The sequence below is a fragment of the Manacus candei genome, unplaced genomic scaffold (genome assembly GCF_025592945.1).
Source record: "Manacus candei isolate 608988 ecotype Guabito, Panama unplaced genomic scaffold, ASM2559294v1 h1tg000121l, whole genome shotgun sequence".
Lineage (NCBI taxonomy): Eukaryota > Metazoa > Chordata > Aves > Passeriformes > Pipridae > Manacus > Manacus candei.
In genome coordinates, this window is record NW_026138169.1 from 471,381 (window position 1) to 490,618 (window position 19,238).

Sequence of the window (19,238 nt, forward strand, 5' to 3'; positions counted from 1 at the left end):
TGGGTCAGCTTTTGGGGTGATTTGGGTCGGTTTTGGGTCAATTTTTGGGGAGCACTGGGTGTTACTGGGTGTTGTTGAGGAGCACTGGGTGTTACTGGGGTGTACTGGGGAGCACTGGGTGTTACTGAGGGTTGTTGGGGAGCACTGGGTGTTACTGGGGAGCACTGGGAGAGAAAATGAAAAATAAAGAGAATAAAAAATAAACGAAGTAAAGAAGGAAATATAAAAAAGAAAATTTAAAAAAAAAGGCAAAAAAACTAAAAAGGAAATAAAATGAAAATGAAATAAAAGAGAGAAAAAAAAAAAAGAAACCCCTTCTTGGGCACCCCGTTTCCTCTCCTCCCCCCCCCCGAACCGTAAATTGCGGGGTCATCACCCCTAAAATGTGAGAAGGGGACCCCGAAATGTGGGTGAGGGAACCCCAGGGAGCCGGAAAAGTGGAGGGGGAGCCGCAGTAAGAAAGCGAAGCCGGGCGGTCGGGCGGCGGGGTGGGGGGGTGGGGTGGGGGGGGCGCATGCGCAGTCGTTGGCAAGACGCCGGCGATCACGTGGTAAGTAAGGGCAGGCAGGAGAGGGACCGGCGACGCATGCGCAGTGGCTCTCGTGCCGGTGCAGCGCGCCCTGCTCGAGTTAAGGGCCGGTTCCGGCGGCAGGGCGGGACTCGCGGTCTCCCGTCTGTCCCGGGGTGTGTGTGGGGGGAATAACGTGAATTTCTCCTGATTTTAATTCTCTTGGGCTCTTGTCCTGATTTTAATTTTTTTAAGGCTCTTGTCCTGATTTTAATTTTTTGAAGGCTCTTGTCCTGATTTTAATTTTTTGAAGGCTCTTGTCCTGATTTTAATTCTCTTGGTTCAAACCATTTCCTAATAAGTCAGTTTTAATGAAGTGTTTTCCAGTCCCTTTGGATTCCTGAGATGATTTTAAAATGATGGCTTTAGCAATCAACTAAATCGCAGATGTTGTTTTTGAGAGGAAATGATGCCAAAGAAATGCAGAGAGAGAGCATGGAATCATCCTGGGATCCTGGAGTGGTTTGGGTTGGAAAGGATCTCAGGGATCATCTCCTTCCACCCCCTGCCACAGGCAGGGACACCTTCTAATAGACCTCCAGCCTGGCCTTGGCCACTTGCAGGGATGGGGCAGCCACAACTTCTCTGTGCCAGGCCACCTCCCCACCCTCCCAGGGAAGAATGTCTCCCTTCTGTGCAATCTTTCCCTTTCTTCTCTGCAGGAAGTGGGCTGGGACAAGGGAATTGGCTCCCACGAGGCCGAGGATCAGAGCGGGCTGTGCACAGGGGACAACTTCCACTTCCGAACGGGGAAGGGCCCCTTCGTGCCCACCCCTGGCAAACTGGGACAGAGTAACATCTGCCTGCAGCTGGCTGGAGTTCCCGTTGGCTCTGGGCTTTCAGCCCGCCGGGGCTGCGGCGGGAGCCGCGCGGAGGGAACGGGGGGCGGGGCCGCGCCGAGGGCCGGGGCCGGGCTGAGCGGGCGGGGCGGGGCCGCAGGGCCAGGCGGGCTGGGATTGGGCGGAGGCGCTCGAGTGCTGATTGGGCAGCGCTGCCGGCCCGCGGTATAAAGGGCCGGCGGGGCAGGTGGGGGCGGTTGTGTGTGGGGGCTGAGGGTGCGGCCCCGCTGCTGCCCGGGCTGCGGAGGGGAGAGCGCCTTGGCCGCTGGGTTTGTGCACCGGGGCAGCCGGGGGCGTTTAGGGGCGCCTTGTGCTGGGCGGCGGGGCCCGGGTAAGCCCCTTACCTGCCGGGTGCCCCCGGGGGGAGCCGTGGCATGGCTGTGGGTCCTGTGCTCTCTGGGTGTCTGAGGGTTTGCTTTGGGATCCCAAACCCTTTCCCCGTGCAGGGTTATGAGGCAAAGACTGCTTTAACTTGGTTTTTTGGTGCTGCGTTAATGCTTTTTGCTCGTTCTGTGTCCATTTGCAGCCTCGCTCGTGGTTTCCCCTGGTGTGGAGGCGAGTTGTGCTTCCTGCTGGGAGAGAGAACGGCCTTGGGAAGCTGCTCCATGAGCCACAGCTGTGCCGAGCCCGGCAGTCTGTCCAGGTAAGAGCAGGGCTTCTACTGCCCGTGAGGAGCTGGGTTTGCTGTTGGAAGATAGAATGTGCCTATGCCTTTAAATGCAAGGACAGGCAGAAGCCGGGAGGGACCCTGAGCAGGTTTGGTGGCACGACAGCAGTTTGAAAAGACCTTGACTGTGGGAGAAATGTCCAGGAAAACGATTCCTTTTTTGCAGGGAGGCAGTTTGTGAGGACAGGGGGGTTGCTGTGCTCTCTAGCAAAACTACTGACCTTGGGATGTCTAGGGTGGGAAGATGTTGGCCACGTGTGGGCTGGTGCAAAAGTGTGTGGGTGCCTGTGTGTGACAGCCGTGGGTGTGCAGGAAGGGGGGTTCTGGTGCCATTGGAGCTGCCAGGGAGCCAAAAGGGGCACGGTTGTCTGAAAAAGGCAAAAAGTCTCAGTCTCTGTTGACACGTGTACCAAAGGAGATGCAAATTTTCCCTTTCTCGTTGCAGACTTCGCAAAGCTCCCCAGGAAAGGAAGCTTTATATTCCTCCCCAGCTTTATGCTAAAGGTTTCCTTCCTCCTGTCTCAGCACCCTTTCTGCTGTTGGGAGAGCACGAGGTGGATGGAGAGGATCCCCAGGCATCTGCAGGCACAAGGGACTCATACAACTGCGATTTTCCTCCAGCCCTCGTGAAAGGGACTTCCAGGATACTCTTGGGAATGTACCAGCTCTCCTGCTGGAGCTTTTCTATGGAATATTTGAACACAAAGGGTAAAACTAAAGTCAGGTCTGTTCTGGAGTATGTTACACTTGTGCAAAACTCCGTTCTTCTGTTTATTTTCTGTTCTGGAAAGCACAGTCTGGGGTTCCTGGGCACTTCCTATTGAGTGATTCCATGAAAATAATTTTGTACTGAAAGGGGAAAGGAGCTGTCTGTGGGAGGTCAGGTGTCCATGATAAAAGCTTTATGCTTTTCAGTCAGATAAGCCTTAAAATATCTCACAGTGTATAGGAATGCCTGGCTTCTAAAAGTCACCAGCTGAGTCTTAGAGGCTCCTTTGAAGAGCTGTTTTCAGGCAGGCAAATTGCCCCCCAGGAGGGACTCTGTGCCTGCTCTCCCGTGGCTCCAAGGGATCTCTGGCCCTTCACGCCGGCACCGAGATTTTCTCGGGAAGGGCCTCAGATCCCCGGACCAGTCTGGGACACAGGCAAGATCCCCCTGCATTTTGGGACCAAATTGGCCCCCTGGAGGGACAGTGCTGTTGGTGCCCCCCGGGTTGGGGCACCCCGAGGACTCCAGCGCGCACCGAAAGGATTATTCGGGGAGATCCTCGGGGTGCCCGGCCCTGGGGAGCTCAAAGCAAGGTCCCTGCCATGGATTCAGGCATTGCTGAGAGTATCCCAGGGGTCCCTGTCCCTGCTAGACAGGGAGCTCTCTAATGGGCTGTAATTGGGTTCTAAAAGCGGTGCTCCAAGTGCCAAACAAGTGTGGGATTGGGATTAAGAAATGAGCAGTGAGGGTGCAATTGGCTGTTTTCTCTGGAATGTGACTGTGAGAGCTGCAGGAGTGCCAGGTGTGTGTTCCAGTCCCCAGCATTTGGTTTGCACGTGTCCTGGTCAGACACAAGTACAATTTCCTCAGTCCTGAACACAGCAGAATGAGAATTATGGACTGGCAGTGTTAAGGTGATTGGTGTGACAGGGGTCAAACTGGGAAAACATTGGGGAATTCCTCAGTTTGTGTTTTTGCCAAACTCACCCAAACCTCTGCTAGGAAGTGATGGGCTGGAAAAGTTGAGGCAGAAATGGAATTGAAAACTGGGGCTCTTGACACTGTAATTGCTGAAACTAAATGTGTCCAAGCAGCAGCTCTTGTTGTGCAGGGAATAACTCCTGTCAGCAGCAAGGCCCTGACTGAAGTGGCAGCTGCAGTTGTTCCTGTGGTGTGGGCCAGTGGAACTGCAGGAGAGTGGAAGAGGGCAGAACCTGTAGGTATTACCCCTGATGTGGGATCTCTATGGGTAAGGCCAACCCAGTATCCTTTAAAATCAGAATGCCAGACTGGATTGGTTGCAGGAACAGCTAAATTGGCTCCTCCTGGTTTGCTTGTAGGACGTGAATGCAAGAACCTGCCAAGAAAACCAGTGGACAAGATGATTGATTAGTGCAGGACCTGAGAGAAGCACCTTGAATGACAACCTGGAGGAGTTTCCAGTATTGGATTTAAAAGATGGCCTTTGCATCTCCTTGAGCAAGGAAAGCCAAGAAAGCTTTGCTTTTGCAGGAGAAAATGGGGCAAGCAGGCAGGAAGAAGAGAAGCCCCGTGACTCCTCCCTGAGCCCCAGACAGCCCATGAACTGCCTTGCTGGGAATGGTGGGACGGGCTGGACTCTGCATTGCTCCCTCGGGATGTGTGGTAAGACTGTTATGGCGACTTTTTGAATAGATGGTGCAAGGGCAACCTTTAAGCAGCTGAAGCATTCCCTGAGGAGAGCTCTGGGTCTGCCAGATGTGTCAGAACTGTTGGAAGCATCTTTGGTGGGGAGGGCAAACAAAGGCCAAGGTGTGCAGTGACCCCCCTGAGAAGGGACTTTCAGTTAATGGCATCCCTGATGGTGAACTTTGTGGGCTGTTCCCCCTGTAGGGCAGGTGATAGTCCCAGCTCCAGTTATGGGAAAAATGGTTAAAAGGGAGCCCCAAAAGCTGGAAGTCCTCCTGGAGGCTCCTGGCAAAGAGAGTTTGCTGCGTTCCCCCTGACAGAAGGACAGTGATAGCTTTTGAGTGCTGGTAGATCCTTTTAATAGATAGCCTTGAGTGTGTCCTTGTTGCACCAGTAGGACTTATCAAAGTCCCCATATTCCAGGAGATAGACACATTAAAGTTTAAAATATTCTTCCTAATCCTTTGTTGGCTTGAGGCTCTCCCCTCAGGAACTGCAGGAACTCCTGGTGCCGCCTGGGCCGATGGATTGGACGCCCCAGCCCCTCCGTTCCTGCCCAGCCACTGGGGCCGTGTCCAGTGGTGGCACTGCCAGCCCTGCAGGTGAAGTGGGAAGGGCCTTTGCAGGTCTTGTGGGTCACATTTATAGCAGGTAAAGTTGCAGAAAAAGGACCTGGGGTCTGTTATTCTTGAGTTCAGAAAGCTCCTTTTGATTGGTGAGCAGGACAAAGTGGATCCTTAAGAGTTCCCATCCGTGTTTGTGTCTCAGCCTGTGTTAGGATTCAGGGCTGTAGCTGTTGTTGTCACTGAGGAGTCAAACTGTGCTTTAAATAATGAGACCCTGGCCTGATGGCCCAGTGTTAAGAAAAAAGGGGGAATGCTCTCTGAGTGTTGAGATGTAACAAGGGCTAATCCTTTTTGCAGTGGGATGGAGCCTGGAAAGTGCACAGAGCTGAGCCCAGGGATTGAAAGGGACCAAGCAAGGGAGGTGAAGAAAGAAGGAAGAAGGGAAGTGAGGCAGCAGGCAAGCAGCACCAAGTTGCTGTGTAAGCAGGTGAGTTGTGGTGAGGTTCCTCAGGCAGGCACTGAGGACTTGGAGGGCTCCAGACAGAGCAGACCTGGGAAGGCCCTCGGTGAAGCCCCTTGGAAACCTTCTAAGGGTAGTTGTGTATGGTGATAAGTGTTGGGAAATGTCCTGAATGTGGAACAGGAATGCAGGGAAGGAAAATGAGCCCTCCTGTAATGCTGACCCCTCCCATCAGCTGCAGTGGAGACACCTCCGTGTGCCCTTTGGGAGCGGATTGCCAGGACCCCCGTGGGGCTGGGATCATGGCAGGGTGTTGTAAGCAAGGAATGCCTGGCTTCTAAAAGTCACCAGCTGAGTCTTAGAGGCTCCTTTGAAGAGCTGTTTTCAGGCAGGCAAATTGCCCCCCAGGAGGGACTCTGTGCCTGCTCTCCCGTGGCTCCAAGGGATCTCTGGCCCTTCACGCCGGCACCGAGATTTTCTCGGGAAGGGCCTCAGATCTCCGGACCAGTCTGGGACACAGGCAAGATCCCCCTGCAGTTTAGGACCAAATTGGCCCCCTGGAGGGACAGTGCTGTTGGTGCCCCCCGGGTTGGGGCACCCCGAGGACTCCAGCGCGCACCGAAAGGATTATTCGGGGAGATCCTCGGGGTGCCCGGCCCTGGGGAGCTCAAAGCAAGGTCCCTGCCATGGATTCAGGCATTGCTGAGAGTATCCCAGGGGTCCCTGTCCCTGCTAGACAGGGAGCTCTCTAATGGGCTGTAATTGGGTTCTAAAAGCAGTGCTCCAAGTGCCAAACAAGTGTGGGATTGGGATTAAGAAATGAGCAGTGAGGGTGCAATTGGCTGTTTTCTCTGGAATGTGACTGTGAGAGCTGCAGGAGTGCCAGGTGTGTGTTCCAGTCCCCAGCATTTGGTTTGCACATGTCCTGCTCAGACACAGGTCCAACTTGCTCAGTCCTTAACCCAAGAGAGGGAGAATTATGGACTGGCAGTGTTAAGGTGATTGGTGTGACAGGGGTCAAACTGGGAAAACATTGGGGAATTCCTCAGTTGGTCTGTTTGCCAAACTAACCCAAACCTGTGCTAGGAAGAGATGGACTGGGGTCTCTGATCTCCTGGGCAGTTGTTTTGCATGACCCTGGGAGCCTCTGGGATTAGACTGGCCTGGGCAGACAGGGAGCAGTTTGTCCTGTGGAGCTGGGCTGGGTTTGTTGAGGATGCCTTGGGAGGCAGGGCTGGAGAGGCTCCTCTGTTGGCTGTAGTGGTGGAAGGTTGTAGCAGCAGGGCTGGAGCCTTCGCCCTCCTGCTCCCCCCGTGAGCCCCGACGGGCCCGTGCCCTTGGCAATGGAGGGCCCCCCATTGCTGAGTCAGCGGTTCCGGGGGCCAGGAGGGATGGGATCAGGATGCCGAGCTCCGCCCAGGGCCAGGGCTGCCAGTGTTCAACCATGGAGGGAACTGAAAGCACAGTGAGATGGAGGCCAAGCTGCAGCACAGGGATGGGTGAGAAAAGACCCTAGTCCTCAGGTGGAGCTTTGAATTCCCTGGAAAAATGGATCCTGTCAGATGGATCAGGCCCTTGTGGGTGCTGGAGCAGAGGCCTCTCTCATTTTTGGTCACCCTGAAAGGTTGCAAGGACAGCAAGTTCTGACTGCAGGATGAGGTGGCAAACAAAGTGAAGTGGTCCAGAGAAAAGCTGAGGCTAAAATTGGCCCTGTGCCAGAGCAGCCTCGTGCAGTGCTTGTTGCTGTCCCTGAGTGTCCCATTGCAGTGGATATTTCCAAGGGTGCCTTGTGCTGGGGAGCACTGGGGCAGTTCCCTTTCCCTGGGCAGGGCAGGCAGGGCACGTTTCCCCCCTCGAGGGTGGCTCCACAGTCCCCCCCCTGTGCCCTGGGAGCGTGGCAGAACACCTGGACCCACTGTCCTTGCCAGAGAGGGCACAAGGGATGGTTGGATGGGGGAGGGAATGGCTCAGGGAGTACAAGCACCATTACAATGAGTAGGGCAACACCTGGAAAGGAAGAAGGGGAGTTAATCCAGACAAAATCCAAGCACCTGCCCAACCTGTGATATTTTTAGGAACTCAGTGGTGCTGTGGTCCCCAGGAAGTATTGCCCAGGACTAGGCAGGAGACTTCAGGCTCTGTCACCCCCAGAGCAAGTGTCCAGGGGCAGGCAGTGGGGAGGCAGCTCTGTTGTTGAGGATGGGGTTATTTTCTCTGCTTTATTTTGTCTCCAGAGATGTTCTTCCCGTTAATCCAAACTGACTCCATCTCCTAACTCTCTGAAGAGGTTTTCTGCTTTTTGTGGGAGGGTAAGGTTTGGGTTCTAACTATAGAAGAGCCAACAAAATAAAGGCTTTGTGGCAAACAAATGGTGTCTCCCAAACTCTTTGTACTTCAAATAGATGCCTTTATTCTTAGTTTTTTCTTATTGGTATTCTCAAGGTACTTGATACCCTGTCTACAGTTATTTATTTTGGCTTCTCTTTTTTATTTGTTACAGAGTTGATGTGACTGACTTCTTTTTGAAATGCAGCAGTGCTCTCAAGGATATTTCCCCCCCACTCCTGGGCTTGTGCAGGGCTGTTGAGTCCGTGTGTGCCACTGTTCTTGTCCCAGGGGGACCGAGTGACATTTGGAACCAAACCTGGGGACTTGAACTCTAGGAATGTTTCTGTGTCTTTGAATTTTAAATTGCACATGAAGCAGAAATATGTTTGTGTTTTCCAGGTTATATTGTCATGAAAATAGAAATGCATCATTGGATCTTACTCCTCTGAGGGCAAACCACCAGACTGATCATTTCTTAGTCCATCAGACCCAGTGCCAGGAACTCAGAGGGGTGTTTGTGTGCAAATGTGCTGAGTGGTGGTGGCCCCCGTGAGACTGTGACCAGCTGGAAATGTGTGTGTGTGTGTGTGTGCAGAGCTGGGCTGGATCCCTTGGGATTTGGCTCCCAGATCCCCCCCAGCCTTCAGGAAAACCAGAGGCCACCGAACCCTGAGGGAAGGGAGTCCCATTTGCAGAAGGGTTTGTAGATTGGGGAAAAGCTCTCCAGAACAAAGCCTGTGTTCCAAACCCCTTCAGGCCAAAGTCAAGGAGCACAAACCCTGGAGTCATCAAGTTATGAAGTTTGGTTCAAACCATTTCCTAATAAGTCAGTTTTAATGAAGTGTTAAAAGGAGAACTTAAATAAGGGTAATTTCTGATGGAGAATAATGGGAAGAAGTGGTTTAAGTTAACTAAACATGTTTTATATCAGTCCATGGTTATTTAATTGAGCATTGTTTGGAATTTTTCTTTTTGCATTCGTTCCTGGTGTGCTTTTCTCTATCTAAGGGATGTTTGGAGGCCTTTTTGATTGCTTGAAGGTTTTTAATGTCAGTGCTGGATTGGGGTGGACAGTCATTGTAACATGATTTAGAGTTGGATGCATTTTATTCTGTGTGCCCTGTTTGATGTCTCGTGTTCAGCGAGTGACTGGTCAGAGTTTGGCCCAAGCCTTTGTTTTTCAGGTGAAAAACCCGAAGGGGGAATTGTAGTTGCAGCTTTGCCCTTGAGCTGCAGCTGGAGCCTGGCCAAAGAACAAGGCAAAGCTCCCTGGGGAAGGAAGGGGGAGCCAGAGAAGAAAAGCAGCTGCAGCCAGAAAGGTGGGTTTGGACGGGAGAAGAGGGGCTGTGACCCAGCAAGGGGCTCTGGAGGGCTCTGGGGTCCCTGTAATGGCTCTGGGGTCCCTGTAATGGCTCTGGGGTCTCTATAGGGGCTCTGGGGTCTCTATAGGGGCTCTGGAGGGCTCTGGGGTCCCTATAATGGCTCTGGGGTCTCTGTAGGGACTCTGGGGTTTCTATCGTGGCTCTGGGGTCCCTATAATGGCTCTGGGGTCCCTGTAATGGCTCTGGGGTCCCTCTCCTGGTTCTGGGGTCCCTCTCCTGGTTCTGGGGTCCCTCTCCTGGCTCGGGGTCCCTCTCCTGGCTCGGGGTCCCTCTCCTGGCTCGGGGTCCCTCTCCCTGCCGGCACAGGAGCTGCTGCCGCCCCAGCAAGAGGCAGAGGAGTCGCTGCCCAGAAGCAAGAACTCACTGAGAGCTGAACTGGGGCCGTGTGGGCAGGGCCAGAGGGGAGCAAAGGAAGGGATTTGTTGCTAAGAAAAGAAATAAAGTTTGGGTCATTTGTTGGGGAGATTTGTGTCAGTTTCTGATCATTTTTGGGGGTTATTTTTAGTGAGTTTCTGGTCATTTTTGGGGGAGATTTGGGTCAGTTTCTGGTCATTTTTCGGGATGATTTGGGTGAGTTTTGGGTTTATTTTTGTGGTAATTTTGGGTCAGTTTCTGGTCATTTTTTGGGGTGATTGGGCTGACTTTTGGGTCATTTTTTTGGGGAGATTTGGGTGAGTCTTGGTATCAGTGTTTTGGGATTTTGGGGTCAGTTTCTGGTCATATTTGGGGCTGATTTTGTATCATTTTGGGTCAGTTTTGGGGGGGGTTTTTTGCATTTTTAGGTCAGGTTTTGGGCCAATTTGGAGTTAGTTTTTGAGGTGATTTGGGCCAGTTTTGTGTCAGTTCTGGATCAATTTTTGGAGTGAATTGGATCAGTTTTTGTGTCACTTTTTGGGGAGATTTGGGTGAGTTCTGGGTCATTTTTGGGGAGATTTGAATCAGTTTCTGGTAGTTTTTTGGGGAGACTTGGGTGAGTTCTGGGTCTCTCCTGATTGTAATTCCTTCAGGCTCCTCTCCTGATTTTAATTTTTTTAGTCCCCTATCCTGATTTTAATTTTTTTAGTCCCCTCTCCTGATTGTTATTGTATTAGTCCCCTGTCCTGATTTTAATTTTTTCAGGCTCCTCTTCTGATTTTAATTTTTTTAGGCTCCTCTCCTGATTTTTATTGTATTAGTCCCGTGTCCTGATTTTAATTTTTTCAGGCTCCTCTCCTGTTTTTAATTTTTTTAGGCTCTTCTCCTGATTGTAATTTTTTTAGGCTCTTCTCTTGATTTTAATTCTCTTAGGTTCTTCTCCTGATTTTAATTCTCTTGGGCTCTCCTCCTGATTTTTATATTTTTAGACTCTTCTCCTGATTTTCATTTTTTTTAGGCTCTTCCCCTGATTTTCATTTTTTTTTTAGGCTCTTCTCCTGATTTTAATTCTCTTAGGAGAAGAGCCTAGAGAATTAAAACCAGGAGAAGAGCCTAATTACACAAGTAAATTTTCAAACCACCAGCAATCACAAGCCAATTATCCGATTTCCCAAAAGAACTACACGAACAAATACGGTTATAAAACAACAAAAAAAATGCCATAAGTAAAAAATCGCATAGCAACAGTGCCCCCTGGTGACAGAGAAAAGGAATTGCACATAAATTTGAGATGAAATACTGCCACCTGCTGACGGAAAACAGGAACTGCATTGAAAAAATTTTGAACAGCGCATGCGCAGTCGTTGGCAAAACGCCGGCGATCACGTGGTAAGTAAGGGCAGGCAGGAGAGGGACCGGCGACGCATGCGCAGTGGCTCTCGTGCCGGTGCAGCGCTCCCTGCTCGAGTTAAGGGCCGGTTCCGGCGGCAGGGCGGGACTCGCGGTCTCCCGTCTGTCCCGGGGTGTGCGGGAGGGGAATAACGTGAAGATTTCTTGGGGTGAAAGCGCAGAAATTAGCGAGGAGGGACGCTAATTTGGGTAAACTCGGTCACCGGAAGTAGTGAGCGACCGGAAGTCCTCCAAGGCCCCGGCCCGGAAGTCCGCCAAGCCCATAGCAAAGATGGCGCCACCAGGACCGGAACGACCACACTAAAGATGGCGGCCCCTGCCCGGAAGTTTGCCAAGCCCACAGTAAAGATGGCGCCGCCAGGACCGGAACGACCACACTAAAGATGGCGGCGAGAGGCTTCCGCCGCGACCCGGACCCCCACCCCGCGCCCGCAGCGCCGTCTCGCCGCGCTGCTTCCCGCTGCGGGGACAGGGCGGGCGCGGGCGGCAGGTTCGTGGGCGGCGGCAGGCACCGGCGCCGGCAGCCCCCGTCTCGGGGCCGCGGCGCGCGAGGACCGCATGGCGCGCACGTCGCGCCGCCCTCTCGCCCCGCTCTCTCGCCCCGCTCCGCTCCCGCCCCTGCCCCCGCTTCTGCCCCCGCTTCTGCCCCGCTCGCTCCCGCCGTGCCCTGGAGATGCTATCGGGGCTGCGCCGCCGCCTTCCCCCCCCGGAAGCGACCCACGGCGGCAGATTCGACGGAGATCGACCCCGGGGTAAGCTGGGCGCGTCCAAAGGCGCCGCGGGTCTCGCCAAGGAGGGGAGGGGGGGGGGGGGGAGGCGCGCGGCTGCAGTGCCGTTCCCGGCCGTGTCCGCCAGGCGGCGACTGTGAGGCAGGGCCCGGCGCTCGGCGGCGCTCTTGCAAGCGACGCCCCTGGCAAAGCGGCGCTGCTTGGGCACTGCCGGCCTTCCCCCGGAGTGCCCGGGCTGGCCCAGCACCTGGCCGAACCTCTTAGGGAAGAGGCAAGGAACAACTGCGCTTCTTCTGCCCTTTCTTTAGCCCGGGACTGGAACACAGACAAAATCAAGGGGCTCTTGGACCTGTGCAGGCTCCGAGCAGTTTTCAGCCTTCCTTAGCAGAGCATTCTCACCCTCCGAAAAGCTGAAAGGCTTTAACAGCTGGAGACGCGCCTGCAGCTGTGCAGATTAATGTAGTTTCTTTTAGGAAATGAAGGGGAAGTTTTCCTGTTGGGAGCCTAAATACCGAGTCTACTCTGCTTTTTCAATCAGGTGACGAAGCTTATGGAAGAAAAGAACAAAGGCCTCGAGGTGAGTACATTCTACCGAGTTCTGCTTTTCTGGCATCGGTTTGGGAAAATCACGTGAAATTCTAAAAAGCTTCTCTCCGTGTTTTCTAGTTGTTTTTTCAGCCTTGCTCTAAGTTTCATGTAGAAAAGGGCATAGAATTATTAGAACAGACAAACTAGACTTCCTCGGGAGAGATGGAAGAAAAGTCTGCTGATTCCAGTTCTGCTTTTCTTGTCTTCCCTTCGACTGTCGTTTTCTCTCCCCTGCTGTTCAAATAGGCTGCAGTTAATTGCTCTGCTGAAGAGTTTGCTGTCCTAAGTGTCTGTCAAATTGATGCCTTCAACTCAAGACAGCACCTGCTCCTTAGTTACAAAAAGTTCCTCACAGGAAATTTTCAGGCGTGCCCATAAATCTCCTCGCTGTTTGTTTGGGAGAACAGGCTTTTCTCGTCTGTAACAGAACAGTCGTGTCATCTGCTCTGGAATGCTGGTGGCAATCTAGTCAGAAGAGGACCCCGTGCTTCACTAATTTTCCCTTTTTGTTGTTGGGGGTGACTTCTTCCCAGGCATGTTATTCTTGACCCCCCGGGGCAAACGGAGGTGTCAGCGTCAGGAGCCATCCTAACTGAGGCCCTGGGAGGTCAGTGCTTTTTGTGTGACTGGACGGTGAAGCTGTCTGTGGGAATGACCTGGCTATGGCTCAGTGTAGTCCTAATTAAGGTGTCTTTTACTCCGTGTTCCCAGGCTGCCTCTTTCCCTTCGGTCGCCGTGGGTGTGCCGGACGCCTCTGGCAGGACTAACCCTGTGGCTTTTATGTCCAGCGTGCTGTGCTGTGTGTGCCTGCAGGTAAGAAAAGCTGGGAGTGCAGTCCCTCTGCTTTGGTTGCTGTGTCTCTTTGGGAGTGATTTTGGAGGGGAATGCCAGAGCGATTTGGTTTGAAGGGGACCTTCAAAGGCCAGCCTGTCTTCCGTGGGCAGGGACACCTTCCACTGTCCCCGGTTGCTGCGAGTCCCGTCCAGCCTGGCCTGGAACACTTGCAGGGATGGGGCAGGCTCAGCTTCCCTGTGCAGTGTGCTCTGATATCTCTCCACTGGCATCCTGAAAAATTTTGTCAGCACGTTTTGTGTGACAATGGTAAGCGGGACCTGGGTGAAAATTGGGGTTCTCTGAGGTGCAGAGGGAAAGAATTCTCCTTTGAAGTCCAATGTAATTCAGTTTTGCACGAGTCTTGTCTGACTTATGTTTGAATTGCTTTCTATTCTAGGCAGTTCTTTTAAATTAAACTTTTGTGTCTCCCCCCCAGTATCTTGTACAAGACAAAGCTACCTTTCCTCGTGGGAACGGACTGGCCGGGCTTTGGCAATCTGGCCCCTCGAAAGACTAAGTGACCTCTTCCAACAGGGGAAGACTTTCTGGCAAGCGGTGCCAGGAAGAACTGGAGTTTCTGGAGAATAAAAGCTGGAAGCGTGCCCCTGAAAATCCCCAGCCCTGGGTGGTCAGTGGTCTGACTTGCACGGACCGGTGGCCTTGGCCAGGAGCGGTCCTGCGGGAAGCGCCTTTGCCCAGGCTGTAATTTTAATTTCCCTTGGATGCTTGGCAAAGCCCCTCTGGGTGAGCCCCAGTGCCTGGCAGGAGCAGAGCGGGCTTCCAGGGAGGTATTCACCTGGTCAGCGTCAGGAACCATCCTACCTGAGGCCTCGGTGAGTGCTTTTTGGACGACTGGACGGTGAAGCTGTCTGTGGGAATGACCTGGCTATGGCTCAGTGTAGTCCTAATTAAGGTGTCTTTTACTCCGTGTTCCCAGGCTGCCTCTTTCCCTTCGGTCGCCGTGGGTGTGCCGGACGCCTCTGGCAGGACTAACCCTGTGGCTTTTATGTCCAGCGTGCTGTGCTGTGTGTGCCTGCAGGTAAGAAAAGCTGGGAGTGCAGTCCCTCTGCTTTGGTTGCTGTGTCTCTTTGGGAGTGATTTTGGAGGGGAATGCCAGAGCGATTTGGTTTGAAGGGGACCTTCAAAGGCCAGCCTGTCTTCCGTGGGCAGGGACACCTTCCACTGTCCCCGGTTGCTGCGAGTCCCGTCCAGCCTGGCCTGGAACACTTGCAGGGATGGGGCAGGCTCAGCTTCCCTGTGCAGTGTGCTCTGATATCTCTCCACTGGCATCCTGAAAAATTTTGTCAGCACGTTTTGTGTGACAATGGTAAGCGGGACCTGGGTGAAAATTGGGGTTCTCTGAGGTGCAGAGGGAAAGAATTCTCCTTTGAAGTCCAATGTAATTCAGTTTTGCACGAGTCTTGTCTGACTTATGTTTGAATTGCTTTCTATTCTAGGCAGTTCTTTTAAATTAAACTTTTGTGTCTCCCCCCCAGTATCTTGTACAAGACAAAGCTACCTTTCCTCGTGGGAACGGACTGGCCGGGCTTTGGCAATCTGGCCCCTCGAAAGACTAAGTGACCTCTTCCAACAGGGGAAGACTTTCTGGCAAGCGGTGCCAGGAAGAACTGGAGTTTCTGGAGAATAAAAGCTGGAAGCGTGCCCCTGAAAATCCCCAGCCCTGGGTGGTCAGTGGTCTGACTTGCACGGACCGGTGGCCTTGGCCAGGAGCGGTCCTGGGGAAGCGCCTTTGCCCAGGCTGTAATTTTAATTTCCCTTGGATGCTTGGCAAAGCCCCTCTGGGTGAGCCCCAGTGCCTGGCAGGAGCAGAGCGGGCTTCCAGGGAGGTATTCACCTGGTCAGCGTCAGGAACCATCCTACCTGAGGCCTCGGTGAGTGCTTTTTGGACGACTGGACGGTGAAGCTGTCTGTGGGAATGACCTGGCTATGGCTCAGTGTAGTCCTAATTAAGGTGTCTTTTACTCCGTGTTCCCAGGCTGCCTCTTTCCCTTCGGTCGCCGTGGGTGTGCCGGACGCCTCTGGCAGGACTAACCCTGTGGCTTTTATGTCCAGCGTGCTGTGCTGTGTGTGCCTGCAGGTAAGAAAAGCTGGGAGTGCAGTCCCTCTGCTTTGGTTGCTGTGTCTCTTTGGGAGTGATTTTGGAGGGGAATGCCAGAGCGATTTGGTTTGAAGGGGACCTTCAAAGGCCAGCCTGTCTTCCGTGGGCAGGGACACCTTCCACTGTCCCCGGTTGCTGCGAGTCCCGTCCAGCCTGGCCTGGAACACTTGCAGGGATGGGGCAGGCTCAGCTTCCCTGTGCAGTGTGCTCTGATAGCTCTCCACTGGCATCGTGAAAAATGTTGTCAGCGTGTTTTGTTGGACGACGGTAAGCAGGACCTGGGTGAAAAGGACATTCTCTGAGGTGCTGGGAGAAGGAGGACTCGTGCGGGCACCTCCAGAGACAGCGGGAACGGGAGCGTGCTGCGGAGGAGGGAAATTCCAGGGGGTGGGTGCTGAGAAATTTGTCCTTCCCTCGCCCTGTGCTCTGCACTTAGCAGTGGGTCAAGTGCAGAAGTTTCCTGGGGACCCTGGGAAATGATGCCGGGTCTGCCAAGAAAAGTGGGGCCAAAGGAGCAGGACCTGGGTCTGCCAGCGTGGGAGAAACAAGGGACGGGTCATCCTCTGCCTCCAGGAGGGAGGGCAGCAGGAAAGGCCACGGACTAAAGCACTGAAGTGCCGTTCCCCAGGGAGCCCCTGCCCAGACCTGAACTTGCTTCTGCACTTGCTGTCCCTTTCCCAGCGGAGCCGAAGCGTCGGGTGCGGCTGCCGGGGGGATGGAGCTGCCAAGGACAAGCTGGGAGGGTGTTTGCGAGGGAAGGGGGTAGAAGGAGCTCTTGATGTGCTTTGTTTACTTCTTCATCCCACAGAATTGCCACGAGAGGAAATACTTCAGAGGGGCTTCCCTCCAGATAAGGCCTGAAGATGCCAGGAGGTTTCAGCCGGGAGGAAAGGAGCTGTGGAAGAAAAGCAGCCTAAAAACAGCCAGTGGGGATCATCAGGTTTTCCAGCCAAGAAGAACAAGGAGAGAGATGAGGGAATCGGGTTCCAATTCCTAATGCTTTGGTGGGTGCAGGAATGATTTCTGTGTGTTTTCCAGTCCCTTTGGATTCCTGAGATGATTTTAAAATGATGGCTTTAGCAATCAACTAAATCGCAGATGTTGTTTTTGAGAGGAAATGATGCCAAAGAAATGCAGAGTTTTGGGTCAGTTTTGGGGATGATTTGGGTCAGTTTTTGGGGTCAGTTTGGGGTCATTGTTTGGGGTGATTTGGGTCAGCTTTTGGGATGATTGGGGTCAGTTTTGGGTCAGCTTTTGGGATGATTGGGGTCAGTTTTGGGTCAGCTTTTGGGATGATTGGGGTCAGTTTTGGGTCAGCTTTTGGGATGATTGGGGTCAGGTTTTGGGGTCAGTTTTGGGTCAGCTTTTGGGGTGATTTGGGTCGGTTTTGGGTCAATTTTTGGGGAGCACTGGGTGTTACTGGGTGTTGTTGAGGAGCACTGGGTGTTACTGGGGTGTACTGGGGAGCACTGGGTGTTACTGAGGGTTGTTGGGGAGCACTGGGTGTTACTGGGGAGCACTGGGAGAGAAAATGAAAAATAAAGAGAATAAAAAATAAACGAAGTAAAGAAGGAAATATAAAAAAGAAAATTTAAAAAAAAAGGCAAAAAAACTAAAAAGGAAATAAAATGAAAATGAAATAAAAGAGAGAAAAAAAAAAAAGAAACCCCTTCTTGGGCACCCCGTTTCCTCTCCTCCCCCCCCCCGAACCGTAAATTGCGGGGTCATCACCCCTAAAATGTGAGAAGGGGACCCCGAAATGTGGGTGAGGGAACCCCAGGGAGCCGGAAAAGTGGAGGGGGAGCCGCAGTAAGAAAGCGAAGCCGGGCGGTCGGGCGGCGGGGTGGGGGGGGTGGGGTGGGGGGGGCGCATGCGCAGTCGTTGGCAAGACGCCGGCGATCACGTGGTAAGTAAGGGCAGGCAGGAGAGGGACCGGCGACGCATGCGCAGTGGCTCTCGTGCCGGTGCAGCACTCCCTGCTCGAGTTAAGGGCCGGTTCCGGCGGCAGGGCGGGACTCGCGGTCTCCCGTCTGTCCCGGGGTGTGCGGGGGGGGAATAACGTGAATTTCTCCTGATTTTAATTCTCTTGGGCTCTTGTCCTGATTTTAATTTTTTTAAGGCTCTTGTCCTGATTTTAATTTTTTGAAGGCTCTTGTCCTGATTTTAATTTTTTGAAGGCTCTTCTCCTAAATTTAATTTTTTTAAGGCTCTTGTCCTGATTTTAATTCTCTTGGTTCAAACCATTTCCTAATAAGTCAGTTTTAATGAAGTGTTTTCCAGTCCCTTTGGATTCCTGAGATGATTTTAAAATGATGGCTTTAGCAATCAACTAAATCGCAGATGTTGTTTTTGAGAGGAAATGATGCCAAAGAAATGCAGAGAGAGAGCATGGAATCATCCTGGGATCCTGGAGTGGTTTGGGTTGGAAAGGATCTCAGGGATCATCTCCTTCCACCCCCTGCCACAGGCAGGGACACCTTCTAATAGACCTCCAGCCTGGCCTTGGCCACTTGCAGGGATGGGGCAGCCACAACTTCTCTGTGCCAGGCCACCTCCCCACCCTCCCAGGGAAGAATGTCTCCCTTCTGTGCAATCTTTCCCTTTCTTCTCTGCAGGAAGTGGGCTGGGACAAGGGAATTGGCTCCCACGAGGCCGAGGATCAGAGCGGGCTGTGCACAGGGGACAACTTCCACTTCCGAACGGGGAAGGGCCCCTTCGTGCCCACCCCTGGCAAACTGGGACAGAGTAACATCTGCCTGCAGCTGGCTGGAGTTCCCGTTGGCTCTGGGCTTTCAGCCCGCCGGGGCTGCGGCGGGAGCCGCGCGGAGGGAACGGGGGGCGGGGCCGCGCCGAGGGCCGGGGCCGGGCTGAGCGGGCGGGGCGGGGCCGCAGGGCCAGGCGGGCTGGGATTGGGCGGAGGCGCTCGAGTGCTGATTGGGCAGCGCTGCCGGCCCGCGGTATAAAGGGCCGGCGGGGCAGGTGGGGGCGGTTGTGTGTGGGGGCTGAGGGTGCGGCCCCGCTGCTGCCCGGGCTGCGGAGGGGAGAGCGCCTTGGCCGCTGGGTTTGTGCACCGGGGCAGCCGGGGGCGTTTAGGGGCGCCTTGTGCTGGGCGGCGGGGCCCGGGTAAGCCCCTTACCTGCCGGGTGCCCCCGGGGGGAGCCGTGGCATGGCTGTGGGTCCTGTGCTCTCTGGGTGTCTGAGGGTTTGCTTTGGGATCCCAAACCCTTTCCCCGTGCAGGGTTATGAGGCAAAGACTGCTTTAACTTGGTTTTTTGGTGCTGCGTTAATGCTTTTTGCTCGTTCTGTGTCCATTTGCAGCCTCGCTCGTGGAGGCGAGTTGTGCTTCCTGCTGGGAGAGAGAACGGCCTTGGGAAGCTGCTCCATGAGCCACAGCTGTGCCGAGCCCGGTAGTCTGTCCAGGTAAGAGCAGGGCTTCTACTGCCCGTGAGGAGCTGGGTTTGCTGTTGGAAGATAGAATGTGCCTATGCCTTTAAATGCAAGGACAGGCAGAAGCTGGGAGGGACCCTGAGCAGGTTTGGTGGCACGACAGCAGTTTGAAAAGACCTTGACTGTGGGAGAAATGTCCAGGAAAACGATTCCTTTTTGCAGGGAGGCAGTTTGTGAGGACAGGGGGGTTGCTGTGCTCTCTAGCAAAACTACTGACCTTGGGATGTCTAGGGTGGGAAGATGTTGGCCACGTGTGGGCTGGTGCAAAAGTGTGTGGGTGCCTGTGTGTGACAGCCGTGGGTGTGCAGGAAGGGGGGTTCTGGTGCCATTGGAGCTGCCAGGGAGCCAAAAGGGGCACGGTTGTCTGAAAAAGGCAAAAAGTCTCAGTCTCTGTTGACACGTGTACCAAAGGAGATGCAAATTTTCCCTTTCTCGTTGCAGACTTCGCAAAGCTCCCCAGGAAAGGAAGCTTTATATTCCTCCCCAGCTTTATGCTAAAGGTTTCCTTCCTCCTGTCTCAGCACCCTTTCTGCTGTTGGGAGAGCACGAGGTGGATGGAGAGGATCCCCAG

At 53.6% G+C, this 19,238-nt stretch overlaps 1 protein-coding gene across 2 annotated transcripts in view; it reads left to right on the forward strand.

Moving 5' to 3' along the window:
• The window catches only part of LOC127462209 (uncharacterized), a 77,286-nt gene that overhangs the window by 15,305 nt on the left and 42,743 nt on the right, over positions 1 to 19,238 (forward strand). The window contains exons 1-2 of one of the 2 annotated variants that reach the window (XR_007900350.1): positions 1,231 to 2,050; positions 2,600 to 4,089. The gene's annotated coding sequence lies outside the window, so the exon portion shown is untranslated. Of the gene's footprint in view, positions 2,051 to 2,599; positions 4,428 to 4,928 lie in introns of those variants that run through there. The other variant, XR_007900348.1, reaches the window with a different exon arrangement.